The 27,087-nt window shown below is 44.9% G+C and overlaps 1 long non-coding RNA gene across 2 annotated transcripts; it reads right to left on the reverse strand.

Annotated features, from left to right (window-relative positions):
- Positions 1 to 4,319: 4,319 nt before the first annotated feature.
- LOC129603126 (uncharacterized) lies at positions 4,320 to 11,907 on the reverse strand. Of its 2 annotated transcripts, none has more exons than XR_008692779.1 (2): positions 10,313 to 11,907; positions 4,320 to 5,530 (listed from the first exon to the last, which is right to left on the reverse strand). It is a non-coding gene; the product is annotated as an uncharacterized LOC129603126 (long non-coding RNA). The 2 variants fall into 2 exon arrangements; XR_008692780.1 differs by having other exon boundaries at positions 4,320 to 5,533.
- Between the last annotated feature and the right edge of the window lie 15,180 nt (positions 11,908 to 27,087).

The raw sequence follows: 27,087 nt of genomic DNA on the forward strand, positions 1-27,087 counted from the left end.
CCTCAAGTGGACCCACCATCCGCGGGAGGAACCGTAGGGGGCTGGTGCAGAGTGGATTGGGCGGCAGTCGAAGGCGGGAGCCTGGGCGCCCCAATCCCTGGATAACCAATCTGGTTATTGGGACATGGAATGTCACGTCACTGGGGGGAAAGGAGCCTGAGCTTGTGCAGGAGGTCGAGCGGGGGTACCGGCTAGAAAATAGTCGGGCTCACCTCCACACACAGCCTGGGCTCTGGAACCCAACTCCTTGAGAGGGGCTGGACCCTTTTCTACTCTGGAGTTGCCTGCGGTGAGAGGCGGCGGGCTGGTGTGGGCTTGCTCATAGCTCCCCAGCTTAGTCGCCATGTGTTGGAGTTTTCCCCGGTGGACGAGAGGGTCGCTTCCCTGCGCCTTCGGGTGGGGGATAGGTCACTCACCGTCATTTGTGCTTATGGGCCGAATGGCAGTGTGGAGTACCCGGCCTTCTTGGGGTCCCTGGAGGGAGTGTTGGAAAGCGCTCCAACTGGGGACCCTATCGTTCTTCTGGGAGATTTCAATGCCCACGTAGGTAACGACAGTGATACCTGGAGAGGCGTGATTGGGAGGAACGGCCTCCCTGATCTGAACCCGGAAGGTGTTATGTTATTGGACTTCTGTGCTAGGCACAGTTTGGCCATAACAAACACCATGTTCGAACATAAGGGTGTCCATCGGTGCACATGGCACCAGGACACCCTAGGCCGGAGGTCGATGATAGACTTTGTAGTCGTTTCACCTGACCTTCGGCCATATGTTTTGGACACTCGGGTGAAGAGAGGGGCTGAGCTGTCAACTGATCACCACCTGGTGGTGAGTAGGATCCGCTGGCAGAGAAGGAGGCTGGAACGACTTGGCAGGCCCAAACGTATTGTGAGGGTCTGTTGGGAACGCCTGGCTGAACCCTCTGTCAGACGGACCTTTAACTCACACCTCCGGGAGAGCTTCGACCAGATTCCGAGGGAGGTGGGAGACATAGAGTCCGAGTGGACCATGTTCTCCGTCTCCATTGTCAACGCGGCCGTTCGGAGCTGTGGACGCAGGGTCTCCGGTGCCTGTCGTGGTGGTAATCCCCGAACCCGGTGGTGGACGCCGGAGGGTAAGGGACGCCATCAAGCTGAAGAAGGAGTCCTACCAGGTATGGTTGACCTGTAGGACTCCTGAGGCAGCTGATGCGGTACCGGCAGGCCAAGCGTGCTGCAGCCCGTGCCGTTGCGGAGGCAAAAACTCGGGCTTGGGAGGAGTTCGGGGAGGCCATGGAGGAGGACTATCGCTCGGCCTCAAAAGAGATTCTGGCAAACCGTCCGGCGCCTCAGGAGGAGGAAGCAGTTCTTTAACCAACTCTGTCTTCAGTGGAGATGGGGGCAGCTGTTGACCTCAACTGGGGATGTTATCGGACCGGTGGAAGGAGTACTTTGAGGATCTCCTCAACCCCTCCGACATGCCTTCTGCTGAGGAAGCAGAGGCAGGGGACTCAGAGGCGGACTCGCCCATCACCCATGGCTGAGGTCACAAGTAGTTAGTAAGCTCCTCGGTGGCAGAGCAGCGGGGGTGGATGAGATCCGTCCTGAGTACCTCAAGTCTCGGGATGTTGTGGGGCTGTCTTGGGTGACACGCCTCTGCAACATCGCGTAGATGAGGGGGACAGTTCCTCTGGACTGGACAACCGGGGTGGGTGTCCCTCTTTACAAAAAGGGGGACAGGAGAGTGTGTTCCAACTATAGGGGGATCACACTTCTCAGCCTCCCTGGGAAAGTCTATGCCAGGGTACTGGAGAGGAGAATTCGGCCGATAGTCGAACCTCGGATACAGGAGGAACAATGTGGTTTTCGGCCTGGTCGTGGAACGCTGGACCAGCTTTATACCCTCAGCAGGGTGCTTGAGGGTTTGTGGGAGTTTGCCCAACCAGTCTACATGTGCTTTGTGGATCTGGAGAAGGCATTCGACCGCGTCCTTCGTGACATCCTATGGGGGGTGCTCCGGGAGTATGGAGTCCAGGGCCCTTTGCTAAGGGCTGTTTGGTCTTTGTACAACCGGAGCAGGAGCTTGGTTCGCATTGCCAGCAATAAGTCAGACCTGTTCCCGGTGCATGTTGGACTTTGGCAGGGCTGCCCTTTGTCACCGGTTCTGTTCATTATTTTTATGGACAGAATTTCTAGGCGCAGCCAGGGGCCGGAGGGGTCTGATTTGGGGACCACAGGATAGCATCTCTGCTTTTTGCAGATGATGTTGTCCTGTTGGCTCCGTCAGGCCAGGACCTCCAGCGTGCGCTGGTGCGGTTTGCAGCTGAGTGTGAAGCGGCTGGGATGAGAATCAGTTCCTCCAAATCTGAGGCCATGGTTCTCGACCGGAAAAAGGTGGTTTGCTCTCTCCAGGTTGGAGAAGAGTTCCTGCCTCAAGTGGAGGAGTTTAAGTATCTTGGGGTCTTGTTCACGAGTGAGGGAAGGAAGGAGCGTGAGTTTGACAGACGGATCGGTGCGGCGGCTGCAGTAATGCGGTCGGTGTCTCGGTCCGTCGTGGTGAAGAGGGAGCTGAGCCGAAAGGCAAAGCTCTGAATTTACCGGTCAATGTACGTTCCTACCCTCACCTATGGTCATGAGCTTTGGGTCATGACCGAAAGGGCAAGGTCACGGATACAAGCGGCTGAAATTAGCTTCCTCCGCAGGGTGGCTGGGCGCTCCCTACGGAGCTCGGAGTAGAGTCGCTGCTCCTCCACATCGAGAGGAGCCAGCTGAGGTGGCTCGGGCATCTAGTTCAGATGCCTCCTGGACGCCCTCCCTGGGAGGTGTTCCGGGCATGTCCCACCGGTAGGAGGCCCCGAGGAAGACCTAGGACTCGCTGGAGAGACTACGTCTCTCGGCTGGCCTGGGAACGTCTTGGGGTCCCACCGGAAGAGCTGGAGGAAGTGTCCGGGGAGAGGGAAGTCTGGAACTCTCTGCTTAGACTGCTGCCCCCGCGACCCGGCCCCGGATAAGCGGATGAAAATGGATGGATGGATGGTTTATAAAATCTGTAAATAAAACTTGTTAAAAAGAAAATGTTAAGTCTATGGCTCTAGGATATAAAAGTTTCTTATTTTAAACCACCAACTAACAAAAACAGTTTATTTAAAAACTGTGGGTGAGAAGTTGTGTGCTTTAACCACTAGGCTCTTAAGTGATGGATGGATGAAGTAGTTCACAAATGTATCTAGTTACATCACACCAGGTAACAGCACTGCAGGACTCTGGTGCTTTGGGGAGAAGGGGATGGTGTGAAACCAGTCTAAGTAGTGCTGTGGATTGGTCGTTCTGTCTGAAAAGAGGCTCTTTATTGTTATGTTCATCTAAGCTTGATTAGAACATTGAAATGTTCTTTTTTCAATTTAAAACAGCTCATGAAGCAGGCAGACTGACACACACTACATTCAAGTGAATATGAATAATATATAGAATGAGAATTTAATAATTTCATTAGGTACTTTTGTGAAGAACCTAATACAGCCAGTAACAGACAGGTGCTGATAGACAGACTATTGTCTGTCTATCTGTCTGTTTGTCTGTCTGCCCTAGCAAACAGTGTAGAACTGACAATATCAGATCTATGTCCTGTTTTCAGAACTGTGCCTTTACTTGCTGTTTGACCCTAACTCTACAGGTCAGATACTAAAGCTCCACCTTTTGGTTTTACCCTGGAATTGCGTCTTTGGTGCTAAAATGGGGGTGGCCTCATAAACATTTTTAACACCTTCCCCAGACAGACCAAGGAGGGGGGGCTCCTGACAGTCGGCTGATGAGGGTGTGATAAGTCTGTGATCAGCATCAGAAGGGTGACTGACAGTCGACTGAAATTAGCGAAAACCGTCATCATGCATCATCTTTTATATGCAGCCACACCACACAGTAAAACTAAAAGCAGTTGTTATTCCTGTTGAGTGGTTGCATGAATTACTTTTAATATAAGAAAAATAAATAAGAAGTATTTAAAGATGTCCCTTCATGTGCTACCCAACTGAGGTCAAAAAGAGGTCATGTCATTATTGTCTCCCTATAGGACAGGAAGCATCCCAATGAGTGCCCTAATCAGAACACGGACTCCCTGACTCAATCATCCCTGTCAGAGACAATAATTACTCTGTTGTCATCCTAATTAAAACTTGGTCTGGTAATTAGGAGTTCACTTTGCTGGGGCAGCATTGATATGCATGCCATCATTTATAGTATTACTGGCTTTCTATGATCCCCCTCTATGTTGGGTCTGAAAATACCACAACAGCACTGATACACACAGAGACGAGAACAATATAGCACACTGAGAGCCAACCAGAGATTTTACTTGGCCAAGGGGAGTTCGCCTGAGATCTTAGCGTTGTAAGCGCTTCACTCAGAGACCAACCAACTCCAACGAACTTCCCCAAAGCACAACATTTTATTGAAGCTTGTACACGCCTCCATCATCACATCATCACATCATTGCTGAACATGCAGAAACACACATTAGGCATAGCAGTACTCCTCCAACCCCTCTTGTGGTTTTGAACCCCTACGCCTGCGTAGGAGCACAGAGCAAATGGCAAATGTGACAAAATTGTTCTTCGTATATGACAATACTTGAAAACCTGTGGTTAGAAGTCTGTGCACCTGTCAATGGGGTTATAAGGCACAGCAAATGCAAACCATAAATGGAAAATATAAAAAAGGCAAATAATACATAAAAAGATAAATGAATATAAATGAAATGAATATAAATGAAATGGATAAATGATTATATGGATTAAATGATATAGAATAAACACCAAAGATAAATGAGATTAAATATATATGAAAATATATTTTCTCCAACATTCCCCCCTGTTTGTCATTACAAGGACAATTAAACATTAGTATCACATCTCGCTGAATCACTTTTCAATGTGAACGTCAAAACATTGTATCAACTTTATAAGACCTTTTGTAAAACCTTTCATGGTAAGGCATGGGTGTAGCATAGAGTGTCAGGTGAGAAGATGAATGCGGCATGTGAGAGCACACAAAACAATTCGATTTATGTATGCTTTAGCTAACACCTTGACATAACGATACCACATGTTGTCTCGAACGGGTGCTTGTGGTTGGGGTCCAAGTTCTTCCAGTTCCAGTCGTCCACTGGTGTACCAGTCCATTTCTTCACTCTAAACAGATTCAGCATCTGGCCATCCCACAGTACATTGAGAGCAAACAAACCAATCATGAAGATTGTGACACAGACCACTACCCGGAGCTTACCCACTGGTGCCATAGCTGGGAGCGGGGATCAGTTGGTTTCTTCGGCGACCAAAGGTTTTGATACCGGTCGACTTCCACCCCTACTCAGTGCCAACCAGGGGAATCACCCTCTTGCAGTGGTTTTGATGGATCCACGTAGCTCTCTCCTCGATCTTTACAGCCGTCGGTGTAGTGAGTACCACAGTGTATGGCCCCTCCCACCGCGGACTTGACCACGTCTTTCGTTTGATGGCCTTGATGAGGATCTGGTCACCTGGCTCGATCTTCTCCTCCTGCTGAGACAAAGCAGCGTCTGGCAGCTTATTTGCATTCACAATCTCTTTTCCTTCAACAGGTTAGCCATCCACTCTGCTAGTGTCTGGCTCTCCTTCTTTTCTTTGACATCAGTCATTATAGGTAACACAAACGGTCTACCATAAATGATCTCAAAAGGTGTTAAACCATTCCCTGTTGGAGTGATTCTCATGTACATTTTTACTAGGTCCAGACACTCTGGCCAGGACCTCCCAGTCTATTCCATAGTTTTCTTCAGTCTCAGTTTAACTGTACCATTTGTGCGTTCTACCAGCCCTGCACTCTGTGGGTGGTAAGAACAGTGATTTTTCAACGTGATGCCTAAGTGGGTGGCCACTTGTCTTATCACTTCGTTCACGAAGTGTGGCCCATTATCACTGTAGATGACCTGTGGAATGCCATGTACAGGAATAATGATTTTGCACAATGCTTTAGCAACTGTCAACTGTCCCTTGTGCATTATGTTTACAACATGTTAAACATGCTCTGCAAAACTGTTTGGCATAGGAATTAAACCCATGTGTGAAAAAGTGCTGTTCCACCGTTCTCATCATTCCCCCTGTGGAGACGTGGCAAGGCCCATGGCTCAGCACGGCAACGGTGTGGAACAGGTTTCGTGGTAAAACCGGTTTGGAATTTACTTTGTAAATTCCATCAATTAAAGCTGCGCCCAGCTTAATCCATCGTTTCTGTTCAGAAGTCGGTGATTGGCATTGCATATCCTTAATATGTCTAAAGGTTCTTTAGGACTTTGTGAAATAGCCGTTAAGGTCAAAACACCATGTTTGCCTTCCGCAGCCTCTTTAGCTATTTTGTCAGCAAAAGCATTGCCCTGTGAAACAGGGTCTTTCCGTTTGGTGTGTGCAGCGCATTTGCACACAGCAATAGACTTAGGTAATAACACGGCTTGTAGCAAGTCTTTCAACAAATCTGCATGTGTTGTTCCCCTTCCTCTTGTGTTGGAATTAGTGTAGAAGGGTTTAGCGTGTTACACCGCTTGATGGTGATATTCGCCTGTGACATAAGTGTTACCAAATTTGAAAGGTGTCGTGCAGGTGACAGGAAGGACATCTTGGTCTGCGTCAACAGCATGTCTACAGCGTGGTGGTACTAGCAGCTCGAGGGTGTGAAACAACACCACTTCCGCTGAGCAGTGCACTGCAAGGGCAGCTGCACACACTGCTCGTACACAGGATGGTAAAGCGCATGCAACAGTGTCTAAACGCTTGGAATAATAAGCTACAGGCTTGTAGCGGCCTCCTGTTTGTTGGGCCAACATAGAAGTCATGAAATGGCCTTTACAATCAACTGTTTGAACAAACGGTTTTGAATAGTCTGGTAAACTCAATACTGTAGCACCAGTAAGAGCTTGTTTCAGTGAAGTGAAAGCTTCTTCAGCTTCTGAAGTCCACTCTATATTCTGCTTCATGGACATGGGTTGGGAGTAGATCACATCTAACAACGGTTGTGTTATTTGTGCATAGCTCGGCAACCATAGTCTGCAGTAGTTGCATCACCCTAGAAACTGCATCATCTGCTGTTTCGTTTGCGGTTTAGGAGCATTTAAAATAGACGCTTTTCTGTCGACCGTCAATCTGCGACCGCAAGGTGACAGTTCATGTCCTAAAAAGGTCACTGTCTGTTTGACCCACTGCAACTTTGAAAGCGAAGCTTTGTTTCCCGTCTTTGCTAAATGACGGAATAATGCAAGTGCAGCAATCTCGTTGTTTTGCTTAGTATCAGAAGCAATTAAAATGTCATCCATGTAAACTAACAACTGACTATGGCCTGGCATTTCAAAGTCTGAAAGACAATTCTGTATTTCTGTAGAAAAGATGGTTGGGCTGTCACAATATCCCTGTGGTAACCTGGTGTAGGTGTATTTCTTTCCCTGATAAGTGAACCCAAACCATCCCTGTGATTCTTTAGCTAATGGTATGGAAAAGAATGCATTGCTCAGATCCACAACTGTAAACCATTGCTTATCTGGTTTTAGCTGGTTAAGTAATGTGTGGGGATCGGGCACACACGGAGCACGGCTCTCAACTGCTTGGTTTACTGCTCTTAGATCTTGAACCATTCTCCATGCCCCTGATTTTGCTTTCTTAACAGGAAAAATCGGAGTGTTACACTGAGCATCTGGGGATTCTATAATAATGCCTGCTTTTATCATATCATCAATGACTGGTTTTATACCGGTTAATGCATCTGGTTTCAATGGATATTGACGTATGCGGGGACGGTAATCAGTTTTAGCTTTAATCACCACTGGTGTAGCAGTGGTCATTAACCCTACATCTGCTTTCCCTTTCGACCAAAAAGAATCTGGAACCTGTGATAAAAGGGGATCGGGCAGTGTGCACGAAGCAAGTCATTCTCCCGCCTCATGTGGGACATCCAAATAGACACGGGGAGAGGTAGTTACCTCCCATCCTAAAGGTCTCATATAGATGGAGCGTGTCGATTCGTCAATCAGCCAACCATCCCCGATGTCCTTCCAACAGGGGATTTGTGCTGCGTTAAAGACGAAGTCCCCGATGTCATTCCACTTCTGCAGTGGAGCTTTGGTTACTGACACATGAGGGGTAGAACCCTGCACTTGGAAAAGTTCAAGTGCTTGCTCGCTGAGCTGAACTGCACACCCTGTCATGCCCTTTTTGTCAGTGTACATGGCATTTAGAGTCACGCTCTGGGGGCCCAAATTAAAAACCTGGCTGTCATAAACAAAATCTGGCCCTGGTGAATGTTTGTATCTCAAGGTAATGTGAAACTTTTCTAAAGACTGAGGTGTAAAGGGTCCCTTCTGACACTCAATAGCTAGGGACAATAACTGTTCAGAAGCGTGTGTGGGGTCTGGACTTGGTAGATCTAATGTCCAGTAGTAATGTGGTTCTTCAATGCTATGTAACGGTAGGGTCAGTATTTCTTCACCTTTGCCTATAGCAACCATACCTTTGGAAGTGGGGACAATAACTGTATCTGAAATAGCTGAAATCAGCTATGGTGTGGTGAAAACCCCCCATCAGCGCTTGTTTTAGCTGCTGCTGATAGGGTGAGTCATCAGCGGTGTCCTCGGTTAACCCGCTGTGGTTTCGAAACACTTCCTCTAGCTCTGTACTCAAACACGTCTTCACCTTCTTTTTGTCTGCATTGCGCAATTTTAACATAGTCGGGGTTTTTTTTTTCCACAGCTTTTTCATGTTTTCATGCACCATCTCTACTTGGTGTTTCAATGCACTGCTTTTAGCTGGAAGATTTGTGTCACGTACATCTTTTCCAGTAAAGTCACCCTTCACTCTGCCCCAATTGAAGGTCAGAGACTTTCTGAAAGTTTGATCAACTTCCCAGCCATTGAGTCCAAACGAATCAATCAACTGGCGATGTTTATCAACCCAGGCATCTACATCTAATTTTGGATCACCTAAGCTTTTGCACGCTTCGGTGCAGTCTGCTTCATCCCAGGGCCGGAAGACATAGATTGTCTCTCTGTCATCATAAGCACCTGAGGCTGTCGTTGCCCCAAAATGCGGATTTGCAACCTCTACGAGGGGGTAGAATTCTCCGTTTGCTCCCCCTGGGATGGGTGGATTGGGAGCAGGACAATCATAATTCCTGTCAACTATGTTATATTGTTGTTTGAGGGGTTTCAGATCAGGATAATGTGTTGGTTCTCCTAACAGTAAGGAGTGAAGTTCACCTTTGTGAGCTGTTCTGGTATGTTTGGCTATGGGGTCAGCTCTAGCAGCTGCACGTTCATTAATGTCCAGTTTTTCTACTGCTCTCTGGCATTCGAGCACTTTTTCTTCAATTTCAGATTTCCGATCTGATCTCTGTCTTCTCTCTTCGCTAATTCTCGCACCTTCACTAGCACAGACGGTTTCCTCGTCTGGCTTCACCACAACAGCTGCCTCTAGGGCAAGCCGTTCACGCTTCATCTCTAATTTTTTCTGAATATCCTGTCTCCGCTTAAACGCTTGCTCTCGCCAGTTCACAGCCTCCAACAATTGCAGGTGTTTTTCTTTGTTTTGGGCTCTGCGAGTGTTAAGAGTTTCAACCTTTAATCTCTCAACTAGTTTCTCACACGGACCGCAAATCAGTTTCCCCTCAAACCCGTACTTCTTTTCCCACAGTTTCAAAAATCTAGTACTGCCAGGTGAAAATTTCTCCATGTACTTGGAGTCACCCTCCATGGTGGCAGGTTTGCTTTTCCCGTTACCCATTCTGAACAATCTTTTTTGTTATTCAAGTGTAAACTCTTTCTGGTCAGGATCAACGATCGGTCACAATGTCTGCAGGGATCATCGACTACACCAGGCTTCTACAGAAACTAGTTTTCTGCGGATGTAGCTGTCCCAACAAACCAACCTCTCAACTTTGATCCAAACCCACGTCAAACAAACAAGACAAACAGGACAATCCCTGCGACTCCCACTAAGGAGTTAAATGCGCTTAGGGACAATGGTCAAGCGTAGAGTTTGCGTTAGCACCGTTAGGTTTCCACTCTACATAGACCCATTCATACAATCATTCACATGTTTTGTTAACGTCTTAACAATTACGCTGGAATTACGGCTCCAGTCAACCCAGTCGATCCAACACGACTCTAGATTAGTCGATCCAACACGACTCTGGAATTACGGCTCCAGTCAACCCAGTCGATCCAACACGACTCTGGAATTACGACACTTAGTCAACCTTTAGTTATTTATCCTGGCATTCCGGGCCCAGTCAACCCCATTCATGGCATTACGGACACTCACTTATTGGTGCTGTATTGCTCGTCTCCTGGAACTCGTCATCAACGCCGCTGGAGGGAAGATCAGGATCTATGCCACCGACCCAGCGACGAATTCACGCCCCAGGATTTTGTGTCGGACGAGTAGTTGTCCGGCTGACGTCAGACTTCGGTGTTCCGTCACCTTCCTCCCACGACGTGGACTGTTGAGATCCGGCTCGAAGGACCAAATTATGTTGGGTCTGAAAATACCACAACAGCACTGATACACACAGAGACGAGAACAATATAGCACACTGAGAGCCAACCAGAGATTTTACTTGGCCAAGGGGAGTTCGCCTGAGATCTTAGCGTTGTAAGCGCTTCACTTAGAGACCAACCAACTCCAACGAACTTCCCCAAAGCACAACATTTTATTGAAGCTTGTACACGCCTCCATCATCACATCATCACATCATTGCTGAACATGCAGAAACACACACATTAGGCATAGCAGTACTCCTCCAACCCCTCTTGTGGTTTTGAACCCCTACGCCTGCGTAGGAGCACAGAGCAAATGGCAAATGTGACAAAATTGTTCTTCGTATATGACAATACTTGAAAACCTGTGGTTAGAAGTCTGTGCACCTGTCAATGGGGTTATAAGGCACAGCAAATGCAAACCATAAATGGAAAATATAAAAAAGGCAAATAATACATAAAAAGATAAATGAATATAAATGAAATGAATATAAATGAAATGGATAAATGATTATATGGGTTAAATGATATAGAATAAACACCAAAGATAAATGAGATTAAATATATATGAAAATATATTTTCTCCAACACTCTACTTCTGGCAGTCTGTAAGCCTTCTTTTATTTATGCTGGGCTTGAAATCATATTTCGGGATTGTGACTTGCTAGATGTCAGCATAATGCTTATGTTTGGAACAAACAGAAGGATAAGACATAAAAAGGCAAATCACGGGTCAGGCTCAGGATTGGTGAAAGGAGGGAGAAAAGAATGATGCTGTTGTTAAAGCTATAAAGACTTTTATTGTGTTAACTGTTAAGCTTCCGGTAGAGGAATGCATTGTGTTAGGCTAAGTATGTAGCCAGCTGTGCAATAAACATGACTGGCTTGAGTATGGTTTACTCGGTGTGTGTTCAACAATTAGTGTCACACCGGCACCACAGAACACCCTCTAATAAAAAATAAATAAATAAATAATAATAATAATAATAATAATATAAAATTTTAATATTTATTAATTATTAAACCATTAAATTATGTTATAGAGGTGGCATTGGTGATATACAGTCATATCTATTTTTTTACAAAGCATTATTTCAATATCTGTGTTAAGGTCAATGAAAGTAGTTATAGGTGAATAATTCTACATTTCAACATTAAATTACTCTAATTCTGTATCCTTAATAATACTTTAATTCTTTTAATAAGGGTTTCTTATGAGGGAGTATTAAAGACAACCTTCGATCAACTCAGGTTTCAACAGCTCTTGGTCGAAAGTCACTTGATCGTCTCACCCTTGAACTTGCTATGACAAAGTATGTCAAAGTGCACCTACACTTTTGACTCCAAAAGTCATGTGTGTGTTGTGTATAATATATATATATATACATATATATATATATATATATATATATATATATATATATATATATATATATATATATATATATATATATATATATATACACACACACACACACTCTATTCTCACCCTCCGCGGGTGGTCTCATCCACTTTCCAAGCTCGGGTCCTCTACCAGAGGCCAGGGAGCCAGTTTGGGGGTCACAGCCCCTAGTGCTCCGATCACCACAGGCACCACTGTGGCCTTCACCTTCCAAGCCTTCTCCAGTTCTTCTCTGAGCCCTTGGTATTTCTCTAGTTTCTCATGTTCCTTTTTCCTGATGTTGCCATCGCTTGGTATTGCCACATCCACCACTACGGCTTTCCTCTGCTCTTTATCCACCACCACAATGTCTGGTTGGTTCGCCATTACCATTCTGTCAGTCTGGATCTGGAAGTCCCACAGGATCTTGGCTCGCTCGTTCTCTACCACCTTGGGAGGTGTTTCCCACTTTGACCTTGGGGTTTCCAGTCCATACTCCGCGAGGGCGTGAGGTATATCCTGTGATCCTGTGCTCTCTGTATCGCCGGGGCGACACATTCCTGAGTGTATTTAGCCGTCTGAGTTCACAGGCAGCCGGTGGGGGCGTAGTGTGTGAATATTGCAACCGTTGGTGTGCCTCGGCCTATTGTCTTGCAAAACACAGGGAGAGGGTGTGGTGCCCCGTGGCTCAGAAGCACACAAGCATTTGTGACATTCACAAGAAATGTCACCTCTGCGGCCTCTTGTATTACGTCTCCCTGATTAAAATACCAAAGACGCACAAATGCCCAGACGTTAATTGCTGTGGCGGGGTCACCTATGCAGGGACGACAGAGCCTCACCAGTGCTACATACAAAGTCTGCCGACTCCTGAAACCACACCAGATGTTATTCCAAATAAGAAGTTGTTGTTCCATGACTTTGAGACGTATCCTGATGAGAATAGCAAGTGCCCTTTATAGATTCAATGAGCTTTTTACCTTTCCCCTGGCCTTCCTGTCAAAATCTCTGGGCTTTGAGGATGCTGAAAACGGTCACTTCCCTCACAAGTTCAGCTTTAAGGAGAATCTGAATTATGTTGGACCATACCCACCTCCTGAATATTATGATTGTCAGCAAATGACTCCAAAGAAACGCGAGGATTTGATGGCATGGTACACCCTAGTTTCCAGCGGGATGTTTAATTTTAAAGCAGAGGCAAAGCACTACTGCCAAAATGAAACAGAGATTCTCATAAAAGCGTGCTTTGCAGAGTGTTTTGTGAAAGAGACAGCTCTCGACCCCTTCAAGAGCGCAACCATTGCCTCCGCGTGTATGTTTGTTTTCATAACATGTTTTCTTAAAGAACACACTCTTGCCATTCCCTGTCTGTACGACTACAAGTATAGGTGCAAGTGCTTTTCAGACGCGTGCGTGCAATGGTTATAATGGGTGATGTTCAGAGACAGTGTGTTTATCCAGCACACTCTAAATAGAGGTGACTGGAGCTTTGGACACTTGCGGGTGGACGGCTATTGTGAGTCAGGCGGAGTGAAGGCCACGTATGAATTTCTGGGCTGCTTCTACCACGGTTGCTTGGAGTGTTTCTCAGGCACCCGCGTTCATGCCTTAACCGGGAAGACTTTTGAAAGAATGCACGTCGAGACACAGGAGAGATTGACAAAGTTGAGGTCAGAGTACGGGCTCCGTGTTATTATCATGAAGGAGCAGAACTGGGGATTTACTTAAAAAGTCGCACCAGGGTGTGAAAGCGTTCCTGAAAGCCTACAAGGCCCCTGAGCCTTTAGCCCCACGTGATGCTCTGTACGGGGGGCGCACATGCCCCGTCACGCTGAGATACTCTGCAGGAGAAGATAAGGTCATGAGATACATTGATTTTACATGCCTGTATCCTTACGTCAACTACACGTGTCCTTATCCTCTGGGACACCCGGAGATCATATTCAGAGATTTCCAGCCGCTGCAATCTTATTTCGGGCTCATTAAGGTTGTATCCTCCCCGCAGCCTGTTTTTCCTTGTGCTTCCTTACAGATCCGGCAAAGGGCGCCTAGTATTTACTCTATGCAGAAGTTGTGCTGAGCTGAACCGTCAGGATGGCCCCTGTGACCACAGCGATGCGGAGTGCTCTGACAGGATTCTGGCCTTCCCCTGAGATTCTGAAGCTCTGGAGAAGGGTTACAGAGTAGCAGAGGTCATAGAAGTGTGGCATTTCAAAGAGCAGAGTACCTCTCTCTTTAAAGAATACATCTCAATCCTCTCAAGGGGAAGCAGAAAGCCAGCGGCTATCCAGCGGACGCTACGGGTGCAGAGAGCAGACAGAAATACATTGATGACTGTGCCAAAATTCAGGGGATCGTCTTAGATACGGCAAATATTGTGTTAAACCCTGCTAAAAGACAAGTAGCAAAATTATGCCTAAACAGTTTTTGGGGGAAGCTGAGTCAGAGGTGTAATTTAGTTCAGACTGAAATAGTGGAAAGGCCAGAATATTTTTTCAAGTTGCTGTTTTCAGGAGACAGGGAGGTAAAGTATTTTACTTTTCTAAACGACAAGGTGGCGTTGATTCAACACTGCAGCAGCGAGCGGGTTGTAGCTCGTCCCAATCGGTCAGACAACGTATTTGTCACTGCTTTGACCACCTGTTACGCCCAACTGAAATTGTACAGCTGCCTGGAGCAGCTTGAGAGGCGCGTTCTGTATTATGACACCGATCGGTAATCTACTGTTTAAAACCCGGCGAAGCCAAGCTCCCTCTGGGTAATTACCTGGAGGATTTGACAGCCGGCTTCCCAGATGAGTTCAGGCTGAGGGCAGGTGTGCTGCCCCACGAGCGCGCCTGTGTCTATCTACCCGGAAGGAGGCAGCATGTCTGAGCGAATCAGATGCCCCTCCTAAAAGTACTGGTTTCCAGCCCACCGAGGCAACGCCAAGCGCCATTGGCTGCCTGCTCGCCCGGTCTGGTCAAAACCATTTGCTAGCGTTTAACCTCCTCAAAGGTCGCGCTATCCAGCAATCAGTACAACAAGCTGAAACAATAGCAACGCAGCCTCAGAATCCTGGCCAATAAACGCACCACTCAAGCAAAAAAGAGAACTCTTATTCAAAAAGGTGGGTTTCTGTTTCCGCTACTCACGGCGATCCTGGGTCAGCTGGAGAGCGGCCTGATACCAGCCCATTGCTAGGTGGTTTCACGCACCGCCGCTAGATGGCCTCTAGAAAAATGTATCTGGTTTCCCAGCAACAGCTGAACCGGCTTCACGACGCTGGAGGGCGCGGTGGTGACATCAGAGACAGGGCACAGGGCGACTTGGTCGAGCAGATGCCCCCGACGAAAAGATTAAAAAATACACTCTCCTAATACATCGCTATCTTAATTTGGAAAAGCAAAAGAGGGCCGCCTCTCGCAAGATTGTGCTATCTCTGCCAAAGGAGGCGGAGCCGGCTGCGGCTGACGCGGGATCCTCTCGCGAGAAACCCCATGATAAAATTGTGCAGGATGTTGCGACGGGCGTCAACCCTCAAGAAAAGATGGTCGCTTCCGAGGGTCCAGGGAGCTGGAATGACTCGGGAGAGTTTGTCTTCAACGTCAAGCTGATGACAATATATGACAATATAGATCTGATTAGACATCTAAGCTCCACGCACAAAGGGTCTAATAAGCCGACGGGGTGGGACTCTTTTCTGCAAACCCTGTCCAGAATAAACATACCGCTATCCAACATTCCTAACAAACACGGCAGGAAACTCCTGAGCGAGTATAAGCACAAGGACATCCCGACCGCTCGCGTGAAGAGCAGCTCACCGCCCGACATTCCACTGGGGGCCGAATGATTTTTATTGAACCCCTTTTTTTATCTCAGAGTATTGTGTTCTTTTATTATTTCAGTTAAATTCAATTCAATTTATTTATATAGCGCCAAATCACAACAAAGTTATCTCAAGGCACTTTACAAAGTAAGGTTTAAGACTACAACTAAACCCAACAAATCCCGCATACAGCAAGCATTTAATTTGACTGCAACAGTGGAGAGGAAAAACTCCTTCTCTAACGAGGAAGAAACCTCCAGCAGAATCAGGCTGGATGTGGGCGGCCATCTGCCTCGACCGGTTGGGGTGACGGGATATAGAGAAAAAAAAGCACAGCAACAACAACAAGCAACAACAGAGCACAGGCAGGGTGGTTGGACCAGAGACTGGATACAGGCAGGATGGTTGGATCCGCAGCTGCCCATCACAGACACCAAACTTTGAGTCCAATGATACCTGTAGATGAGGACAGAGTGGGGGAGAGAGAGAGAGAGAGAGAGCGGGAGAAAAGCACAACTACTGGAGAGAAAGAGACAAGGTTAGTTGAACATAGAACAATGATGGGAGGTTATTGGACAGAAGGGGTAGAAGGAAACAGAGGAGCTCAGTGTATAAATTAGGTCCCCCAGCAGTCTATGTCTATTGCAGCTTAACTAAGAGATGGTTCCTGTGACTAACAATTATTGCCAGTGACCTGAACCATCTCTAACTATAAGCTTTATCAAAAAGGAAGGTTTTAAGCCTAATCTTATCTCTAAGGTGGAGAGTGTGTCAGCTTCTCAAACCTGAAGGGGGAGCTGGTTTCAGAGGAGAGGAGCTCGGTAGCTAAATGCTCTGCCTCCCATTCTACATTTAAAGACTCTAGGAACCACAAGTAGCCCAGCGCTCTGAGAACGAAGCGTTCTGCTGGGAGCATAAGGAACTATGAGGTCTTTAAGATAGGAAGGAGCTTTATCATTGAGTACTTTGTAGGTGAGTAGGAGAATTTTAAATTCTATCCTACATTTTACAGGCAGCCAGTGCAGAGAAGCTAATGTAGGAGAAATGTGATCTCTCTTTCTAAGTCCTGTCAGAACTCTGGCTGCAGCATTTTGAATTAGCTGTAGGCTTTTTAATGAGCTGTTAGGATATGCTATGAGTAAGGAGTTACAGTAGTCCAGCCTAGAGGTAACAAATGCATGAATCAGTTTCTCGGAATTGCTCTGAGACTGGATGCTTCTAATAAGCATTTTGAATAAGCTGTAGGCTTTTTAAGGAGCTGTTAGGACATCCTATTCGGGTTTTTCAACTCACTGGTTGGCTCCATCTTACCAGTGTTTTGGTTACTGAGGTTGGTCAGCAGTTCTCTAGAATTGAGTGGTTCTCAATTAATCACAAAAAAAATGTTTTGACTTCTTCCTGATTGTATCTTTATACAGGTGAGGAGGCACCTAATCAGTTATTTAAATTCAAACGCTTCTTTAGCTAGAGTAGATCAAATAAATTAAATTCTCTATGGAAGTTTTTTTTTTTTTTTTTTTTTTTTTTAAAGAAAAGTTCTATACTCAATTTCGCAATCAAAGATAACAGGTAAAAATCAATCAAATAGAATAAGCAAAAAAAAAAAATTTGCAAAGGCGATTTAATTCAATTCAATTCAATTCAATTTTATTTATATAGCGCCAAATCACAACAAAGTTATTTCAAGGCACTTTACAAAGTAAGGTTTAAAACCTCACACAACTAAACCCAACAAATCCCACATACAGCAAGCATTTAATTGACAGCAACAGTGGAGAGGAAAAACTCCCTCTCTAACGAGGAAGAAACCTCCAGCAGAACCAGACTGGATGTGGGCGGCCATCTGCCTCGACCGGTTGGGGTGAGAGGATAGAGAGAGAGAAAAGCACAGCAACAGCAACAGGCAACAACAAGCAACAACAGAGCACAGGCAGGATGGTAGCCCACTCAAAAAAAATTCAATAATAGTTTGCAATATCAAAGTATTTGCAGTCTATATTCAAAGATCAGCAGTTACCTATGCATTAATTTTGACAAAAAAAAACTCATTAAAGTCATACAATGTATGATTCAATCCAAAGTGAGTGAATAGGATTAATTGTGACTAGTCATAAGCAAAACAACGTTTGTTAACAATTAAGGCTATTTAAATCCAACTATGAGATGCACTCGGGCCTACTCTGCTGGAATGCCTGCTTTCTGACTCAGGTAACCAAATCGGCCACTGGGTGGAGGCAGAGAGTATCACTCGGATTTTAATTCCGTTTAAGGACGACAGGCGCTCTCAACTGGGAGGCGCTGTAAGACGGTGACGTCAGCACCGACAACTTTTGGGCACGCCCCTTGAAAGGCGCTCACTGCAGGTAAAGTTTTAGGTCAGTTGCGCTCTAGCTGCAGGTCAGAGCACTTAGTTCATACACTTAAGTTTAGCACGGCGGCTACACGCTTTGGGCTCCAAGGCCTAGCAACAGTTCAACGTTTGAACTCAACAGTATCAAGTCTTAACAACTTCGGATCATTTATTTCCCACTTGGCATTGCACAGTGGGCACCTTCAACGTTTTCACTATTTAACCGGTTTTCTTCAATAACAATAAGGAGTCCGTATGACTCACCAAGATAATGCGCAATAAACGTCACTCTTCCCCTGTCAAACGGTTTATTTGAACAGTTTATAGGGAGCTGGGTGGCTAATCCAGCTGCTCTAAAGGAAAGGTCTGGATCAGAGGTGAATTAACTGGAACACACAGAGAATCGACTTAATTCAGGGTGCAGCCCTTAGTTCTGGAACACGCAGCAACCAAGGAACTCGCCAAGAAGGCCTTTAATTTCACACAAGCGTACGGCGACGCTCAGTTATAACAATGTTTGCAAACACGCTTCAATCAAAACAATATTCTTCTTCTACGTATTTCTGACTTCGTCAGCAACGCTTAATTATCTGCGCGCCCCTCTCGGCTGGAGGACTTGTGCGACGCGGACTTAAACAACACTCCACAGCGCACTGCCGTGTCAACTCGTTTTATTGTAAACCAACTAAGCTTCAGATCAAGCTTTTTCGAAAGTCAAACAAGAAATGCACCAACAACTGATTTTATTAAACCGAACTATGGTTCGCAACGTTCTCAGACAAGCAAAGGTATGAAATAGCGCCTCACACGGACGGCACCAATAATATGTAGCGGATTCAAATTATTAATAGTTTGATATTAATGCAGAAACATTAATATACCTCGAAGTTGGGGCACCAGGTTTGTTTTAAAGCTGAAACCACGCTAGTATCAATCTAGTCAATGCCAGATATCAATTCAATGACTTACCAGTCATGAACAACAATAACCACTTTCTTGTGATAAAACCAAATCAGTCTCTTATGCCGTGAATTCTTGTCGCGGTTCAGTGACCTCTGCTTAAATCTGAAGAACAATGCACACAAAACCAGATTTTAACGTTTTATTAATCTAACACTACTGGATATATGAATAACATAATAGGGAAATACTCAAATAAACAGAACAGAAAATGAGAGAACGATCAGAATGAGATGATGAACAGTGAATGAATCAATGAGTGAAACCCAAAGAATGGTCAAGACCTGAGTGTGTGATGGCTTTGATCAAGCGAAAAGAGTATTTGTAATTAAATTCATCTAAGGATAACTAATCAATTTGGAATGTTCAATTTTAGCGCTTTGAGAAACACCAGAATTCTAGGAGGATTAGAGATGTTCGTCTTGCCTTAGTTTGGAGCTGTAGCCGCTGTGCAGCGTCTCCTGTTACCGGTTGGTTGAGCAGGCTTGCCCTCTCTGGTCCAGGTGCCACGGCCTCTGGGCCAGGAATCGTCGCCCGCAATTGATGACGGCTCAGGGTCAGCAAAGTAACAGTCAGCCAGGCTGGATTTTCCAAGGTGTTTCAAAGCGTCAGCGCTACTTCAACTAGCCCAAAAGCAAATCTGATCGGGCTGGAATCTAATTTAATTGGTTCGATCAAAAAAAAAAACAAGTCAATTAAGGACTGGTTGTGATAGTTTCAGTTTCGCGGAGTTTCTTGATGACTTTCTAACGTTACAAAAATCGTTGTTCGTTCGTGTTTCTAAGTTTAACTTAGGTTTACAAAATTTAAGAACAAAGGAAAATTAAAGAAAAGTAATGCGACACCAAAAGAAAAAGTGAAAGAAGTTTGAAGATAGAGGGAAGTCCAATTTCCACTAGGGTGTCACTGGTTTAAATACTCCTGGGGCAGTGGTCACTGCAGCGCGGAGAATTTAGTTCAACCAGTGGTGAAGAGTTCGACCTCTTCAGATCAGGAATCAAATGATTTAATTTGGATCGCTCCTAAACCTGGGATAACTAAGCTTTCCTCTTTTCATCAAGCTCAAAGTTCCATCATACCATAATGCAATAAACATGTAATGATCACTTTGACACTCAAATAAGCAGAAAGGTCAGAATGGTTAAACATCAATATTAAATGCATAGAATATTAAGGTCTTATATGTGGTCCCTTAAAACGCTGTAGCAAATGAAATGTTATTCATGATGACTGGTCTTGTCTTATGTAACAGCCAGTAAACACTAAAACATACACAAATAATAAATGCAAGTAAAATCAAATTATAAATGACTTAATCTGGACATTACTAATTAAACAATTGTAACACTTAAACATGTAATACAATAATGAGGATACAGAATTGTAGCTGGTGGAAATAGTCCATGTGTATGTTGCACAGATTAAAAGAAGTAAAGAAGGTGAGTCTCTCTATTTCCACTTTGTGTCTACACGCAAAGGAAAGCATGGTGATGAGTTGAAGTCCCTTTGTAACTTTAGGAATTTCCTGGCAAATCGGTAAATCAGGCATTGAACATCACACAGAAACCAATCTAATACCAAATGAAAACATTTTGTCCACAGAATACAATGGCATCATTTTTATGAAAGTTGAAAGTTCTGGTGCATCTGAACCAGAACCTGTGTCTAAATGAAGTCTCTCGTTCTCTTTGATGAGCACATTCCACATTTTATGGCTGGTGGTCCCAGTTCTTGGAGAGACAGCTTCTTGGTGATAAATGTGACAGCCTGTCCTTTTGGCATGATAAGCAGAGGTGGAATCCTGAGGGATTTACAGGTAGATCAACAAAGTGGACTCATGGTTCTATGATATGGACCTTTGAGATGTTGGCGTCAATTGGTGCCTGTGGTGATAGAAGCCAGTCTCCTGTTGTGGAGAAAGATTCAGGGTCCCTTATCTCTGGGGAATGAAAGGGACGTAGGGGCTCTTCAAAGGAGAGAGTTAAGTTCATATGTAGGTCAGGTTACCTCAGTCCAGACGTGGATTGCTACAATGTCATATAAATTAGAATATCATCAAAAAGTTGATTTATTTCACTAATTCCATTCAAAAAGTGAAACTTGTATATTACAATCATTCCTTACATATATGATGATATATTGCAAATGTTTACTTGTTGTAATTGTGATAATTACAACTGACAACTAATAAAACCCCCAAATTCAGTATCTCAGAAAACCCTGAAGAGGACTGTGAAACAAAAGCCATTCAAAAATGTTGGGGGGGATTCAAGAGTGGACTGCAGCTGGAGACAGTGTTACAAGTACCACTACGCACAGATGTATGCAAGACATGCATTTCAGCTGTCGCATTCTTTGTGTCAAGCCACTCTAGAACAACAGTGTCAGAAGCGTCTCACCTGGGCTAAAGACTAAAAGGAAGGGTCTGCTGCTGAGTGCTCCAAAGTTATGTTCTCTGATGATGATGTTCTCCATGTTGCTTGAGGTCCAGTGTAAAGTTTCCACAGTCATCGTTGGTTTGGAGTGCCATGTCATCTGCTGGTGTTGGTCCACTGTGTTTTCCGAGGTCAAATGTCAAAGCAGCCATACACCAGGACAAAGTTATGCATCCTGCTGCTGACCAACTTTATGGAGATGCACCTTTTATCCTGCAACAGGACCTGACATCTGCACACACTCCCTCACACACAAAGCTGCATGCCAAAAAGCTCTGTAGATCGCCCACACGGCCCATCTGGAAACGTGTGTTTTAAGCTCTCGTCCACAACGCTCTGTTTTAGGGGTGTGTTGCAAGCGAAGTTGATCGCCACACCCCTTTGAGGAAGCACATAACCGTGATGCGCCGCAGGGATCATAAGTCATGGGTAATGAATCCATTGTAACAGCGAAACTGCCTACCTTGTCCTTGTACTGGAGTCCAACTATATGTTTGATCCAAAATCTGACTCTAAACTCGAATTGGAGGCTGTTGAAGTGGTTACACTTCGACTGGCGCAAGGTATGTCTAACTGGCAATTCCACATTTAATTTAATTTATTAATTTATTATAATTATCTGTATAATACGTCTTCTTGTCTTTTAAAAGGCGGATGGCAACCAAATGAAAGGTGCATTACCACCACCTACTATGCTAGAGTGCACAGTGAGTGACTGAAACGCAATGTTGCAGGTACATTTAGGGGTCCAGGTTTGTCTGGGTTTGTCTGAATCAATGTCGAAAATAGAATCGAAACAGGCATAGACCACCTGCGTTGTCTGCGCTAGAGTGGCTCTAAAGTGCATTTCCAGGAACAAGTTGTCTGTCTTGACGGGGGCAGAGCACCGCCCTCCTCCTCGGGTGCCACGTTGAAAGAGTACAGCGTATAGCCCTGCTCATAGTCTCCTCTGTTAAAACACAAAGGCTGGTCTTTCAGGTGTTGCTCCGTAGTGGTGATTAAGCTATAATACTCTCTGATAGAGGCCCCGTGTTTAACATCAGGCTGCAGTGCTTTTCACAGATTTTCCCCACTCAGCGACACACCCGCTGAGAAACCCACTCTGATAATTGGTGACTCCATAGTCCGAAATGTGAAGTTAGAGAATCCAGCGGTCATACAGAGGCAGCCGGTAAAAGTGTCTACCCCCACCGTGTTTGGGTTTCAAATCTGCCGCGTCAGTGCCGGGTTTGTACTGCGGGAGGAGTGTGTTACGTCCTTCTGGCCTGTAGGTGGCGATTGACGCCCACTTTTGGTCCTGAAACATCGTAGTTGCTTCCGTCATATAGCCTCTTGTAGAACGACCAATGATCAGGTCTTTGGTGGCCTAGTGGTTAACGTGCATGGCCACAACATTTTTTTTTTGTCCGGGGTTCGAGTCTGAGTGGAAGCAGTTTTTTTATTTTAATTATTGGAAAAACAGCGTCTCATCATCATCATGTGATCACGAGATGACAACGTTGTATTACTTAGTGCATGAATCGCCAAGACCATGAACCGCTGGTCGCGTTATAGTATGAAGTTATGAACGTAAGTAAATTATGGCAAATTATGGCAGTTTAAAACCGAAAATAGGAAGCTGAACGGTGCGCCCTCCCGCGTGCAGCAGTTCGATTTATGGCAGACAAGCTACTGTAACCCTGATTTCTTGCTGTTGGTACGAGCAATTTTCTTTACGTGGAATGCTTCTTTAATGCACCACACGGCAAGACAGTACGGCACATGTACACTTTTGTCTTTACGCCGCGCTTATCCAACGCGCGTCACATTTTCTTGTCCCCCGTCAACAAGGACAGGTAGGAACTAATGTTGATGACAAATAAAATCACAGTAGCTGAAATGTCACGTTTCCCAAACATAAAATAAAAAAAATAAAAAGGAATACTAACTAAGGTTACACCACTACAATTTAAAAAAGTGAATAAGGATGATCTAGACCAGAGGTCTGCCACCGGTAACACCCACGTTTTAAATGAAAAAAACAAACACTGGGAGCCGCGGAGGGCGGCAATATTATATTATTTGAGAACATTCAACATTTGTTTTTTAATCCAAAGAAGACATAAAAGTCGGGGCTCAGAGATCTAACCGATGCTAAAACATTGTCAAGGCATCGACAAGGACAGCTAACTCGCTTTTCCCTGCTTCAAACAGCTGTTTTAACTGAGAGCAACCTGTGCGGCATCACCCGTCAATCTGTAAACGTATTAATTTTTTTTTGTAAATAAAAATAATGTTTGCCCTGTTCAAACCTGCATGGGGAATTCTGAAGCGGCTGAGCAACTTGGTAGGAACACATTTCATATGGTACAGGTGAAAGGGAGACTAACAACACAACGCAGCCGAGGCTGTAGCAGCAGAGAAACGCAGATCTTTGTCCTGCGTGTTGATGAGCGTTTCCCATCCCCCAGTGTCACCGCTCTGGGACGTGGATGGCCACGCCCACTTTCATTCACCAGACGGACATGAAAGAGGGAATAACGAAATAAACAGCTGGTTAACTTTGTGGGAACATGGCTGTAGCTCTGCAATGACTTTATGTGGTACAGGTGAAAGGAGTAATAACGAAATAAACAGCTGGTTAACTTCGTAGGAACACCTTGTAGTAGGAACTGGTATATTTAGAAAACCCAGTAGTCCTAGTGTTAAGGTGTGTGAACTGGGGAGGAGACAGCAGCAGCGACTGAAGAGCGACTGAATAGAGTTGATGTCTTCCCCGCTGACAGGCGCATTCATTTGATAATGCACGTATCTTGGCTGACAGTTCAGTCAAAAACCATACTGAATCTTTATTAAACCGTCCCTGAATAACAAATATGAACTGCAGTTTCTTCCTTGATTATCCATGATTATTATGAAAGAAGCGCAAATCTTCGCCAGTCCAAATTGTGCAATTAATACTGTGTTTACAATAAAGGTAATAAATAATAATATTAGTATTTTCATTTTAAAAAGCACTGCATATTTTAAACGAATGTCGAAGTGCTACAAATAACTTAGATCAGAAAGCTACGATAAATACATACGTTTATTTTTGCAGAGTAAACGTATGTAGAACAAACTACTTGCTGCATTAATGAGTCTTAGACCTGCAGCTGATCACGTCGCCTGATGCTGCCCTGTCTCCCACGGAGCTTTGTCCCGGAGCTGAAGTATTTCTCACCTGCTGATCGAGTAGTAGCAACACATTAGCATGTCTATGCGCCTCTACGAAGGAGGGGGGAGGGGTGTGTAGATTTCCTTTGCGACTGTGAGCAAACATGAGACAAGCAAAAGGTTGGTCGAACTCAGATCCAAGTCATCTGAGTATGAAACACATCACATTTCATTCGATCTCGTGTTTCATTCCAGCGGCAGTCGGGAGCTCTCTGCTACGACTGCTGCCCCGCGACCCATCCACGGATGAGCTTCCATTAAAAATTAAAAGCAGAGGTTTTTTGTTTTTCGTTTTTCTCTAAACGAAAAAAAACAGCTTAAAATTCAAGTCCGTGTGTTTTTGTTAAAAAATATTTTTGTTCGGTTTATTGGTTTGTAATGCGGTGCTTTTATTCGGGATAGATAGACGGATGGGAAATCAAAGTTTTGAAACATACACGGGCCGAATAAATCACATCAGCCACTCATTCAGTTACAAGGACACGCACAGTCAAAACAAATTCTCGCTACATCTCGTGCACCACTGCCCCGTTCCTCTCGTAGCTTGCATTTGCACATCCATACATTTGTGTATTGGTCACTCTCTGTCTGGACACATGACTCCGAAACACGTCACGTGTTTGTGTAAGAGATTGATGTCTCCACCAAATTATAAGCAGAGGTAACGAGAGAACGACTTTTTGTTTTCCGTTTGTCTCTAAACAATAAAACATATTAACTCCAATTCCGTGTCTTTTTGTAAAAAACAAATATTTTGCCTGGTTTAATGGTTTGTAAGGCGGTGCTTTGATTAAAATCCGTTTGCCGCTCATCGAAAGAGAAACGAAAACGCCGGTGAAAGTGGCTGGATGGACGGATGGGAAATGAAAATGTTGAAACGTACACGGGTCGAATAAGTCTCTCAGCCACTCAGTTACAATGACACGCACAGTCAAAACTAGTCAAACTGCAGTTCTGCAGACACAGAGTAAACACGTAGGAACAAACATGTTGCTGTAATGCGTCGCTGTAGATCTGCTGATTTCTGGCGTCCTGTCAAAATTACGACCGACAACTGCTGTAAAACAAATTCCTATGATTATTACGGTTATTTACGTAAAATCTACGACTATTGGAAAACATTCATTAACAAGTTGTGGAAGTTTAAAACCTAAATAAGCGGCTGTAGTCGCAGATGGACTGCGCTCTACGTCTTTACTTGCGCATTCAAATTATATTAATTAAACTGCGACGCATAATCATGGTATTATGTGAAGCCAATATGTTGTATCAGATGTTAGAGCGGTGGGTGTGTACATATTTTTAAGAGACGCCTTCTATTTAAAGACACGAAAAAGCTTAGGAGAATGAAAACAAGAATGTGTTGCTGCTGTGGCGCTGCCTGTTTTAAACCACACAGAACAATTATAACTTCGCAGTGAACAGAAAACAGCTAAGCCATCAACAAGTTGTTGCCCTTCACACTCCCCATGTTTTAGCACACAACAGATACTTAATAGTAAAGACTTAATAGTAAAATAGGTCTGGTGTAATATATGTGTGTTACAGGTAGAAATGAACAGTCGGACCTCAGTTACGCTGTAGTGCTTTGGAGGCTTCTAATCAACGCTGCGCCACCTGGTGGTTAAAACGAGACTAGCGTCCTGATTTTTTCCAGCCGGCTGCAGGATTAAAAATCTTTAGTCAGCGACGCACTCGCTGCGCCGTGGCGACGCGGCAGTACTGCAGTAAAAACCCTAGTCACTTTGAACCGCTGCCACTGTAGTTAAGTGTTTGCCTGGGGCCAGAGCGGGCGACTTGAGTCTTATCTTAAGCTCCCGTCTAAGGATAAGCGTAAGTACGCTAAGATTGTAACACACACAGGAGCTAATGACACCCGGTTTCGGCAATCGAACGTCACTAAAACTAACATTGAGTCGGTGTGTTCGTTTGCGAAAACAATGTCGGACACTGTAGTTTCCTCTAGACCCCTCCCCATGCGACCAGAGATGCCATGCATAGACGGCTGTCATTGCTCCACCGCTGGTTTTCTAGGTGGTGTCCTGCAAACGATGTGGGCTTTGTGGATAATTGGAGCACTTTTTGGGGAAAACCTGGGTTGATTAGAAGAGACGGCGTCCATCCCACAATGAAAGGAGCCTCTCTGCTCTCTATTAACATGGCCTTGTTGCTTAGCCTCCCCACTCCGTGACAACTCAGAGTGGAGCCCAGCACGCAGAGTCTTACACGCCTCTCTGCATGTTCTCTACATCCGCCACCCACTCTTAGTTATCGCATAGAGACTGTGTCTGCTCCCCGACCACCTCAACCATACAATTCACACACAAATCAAAAAGGAGTGACTTACCAGAATTTAATAAACATCAAAACAGTTTCTCTTACAGAGCAAAGTAACAGTAAGTTACTAAAGTGTGGTTTATTAAACATTAGA

This window comes from Betta splendens, chromosome 16 (assembly GCF_900634795.4).
Source record: "Betta splendens chromosome 16, fBetSpl5.4, whole genome shotgun sequence".
Taxonomy (NCBI): Eukaryota; Metazoa; Chordata; class Actinopteri; order Anabantiformes; family Osphronemidae; genus Betta; species Betta splendens.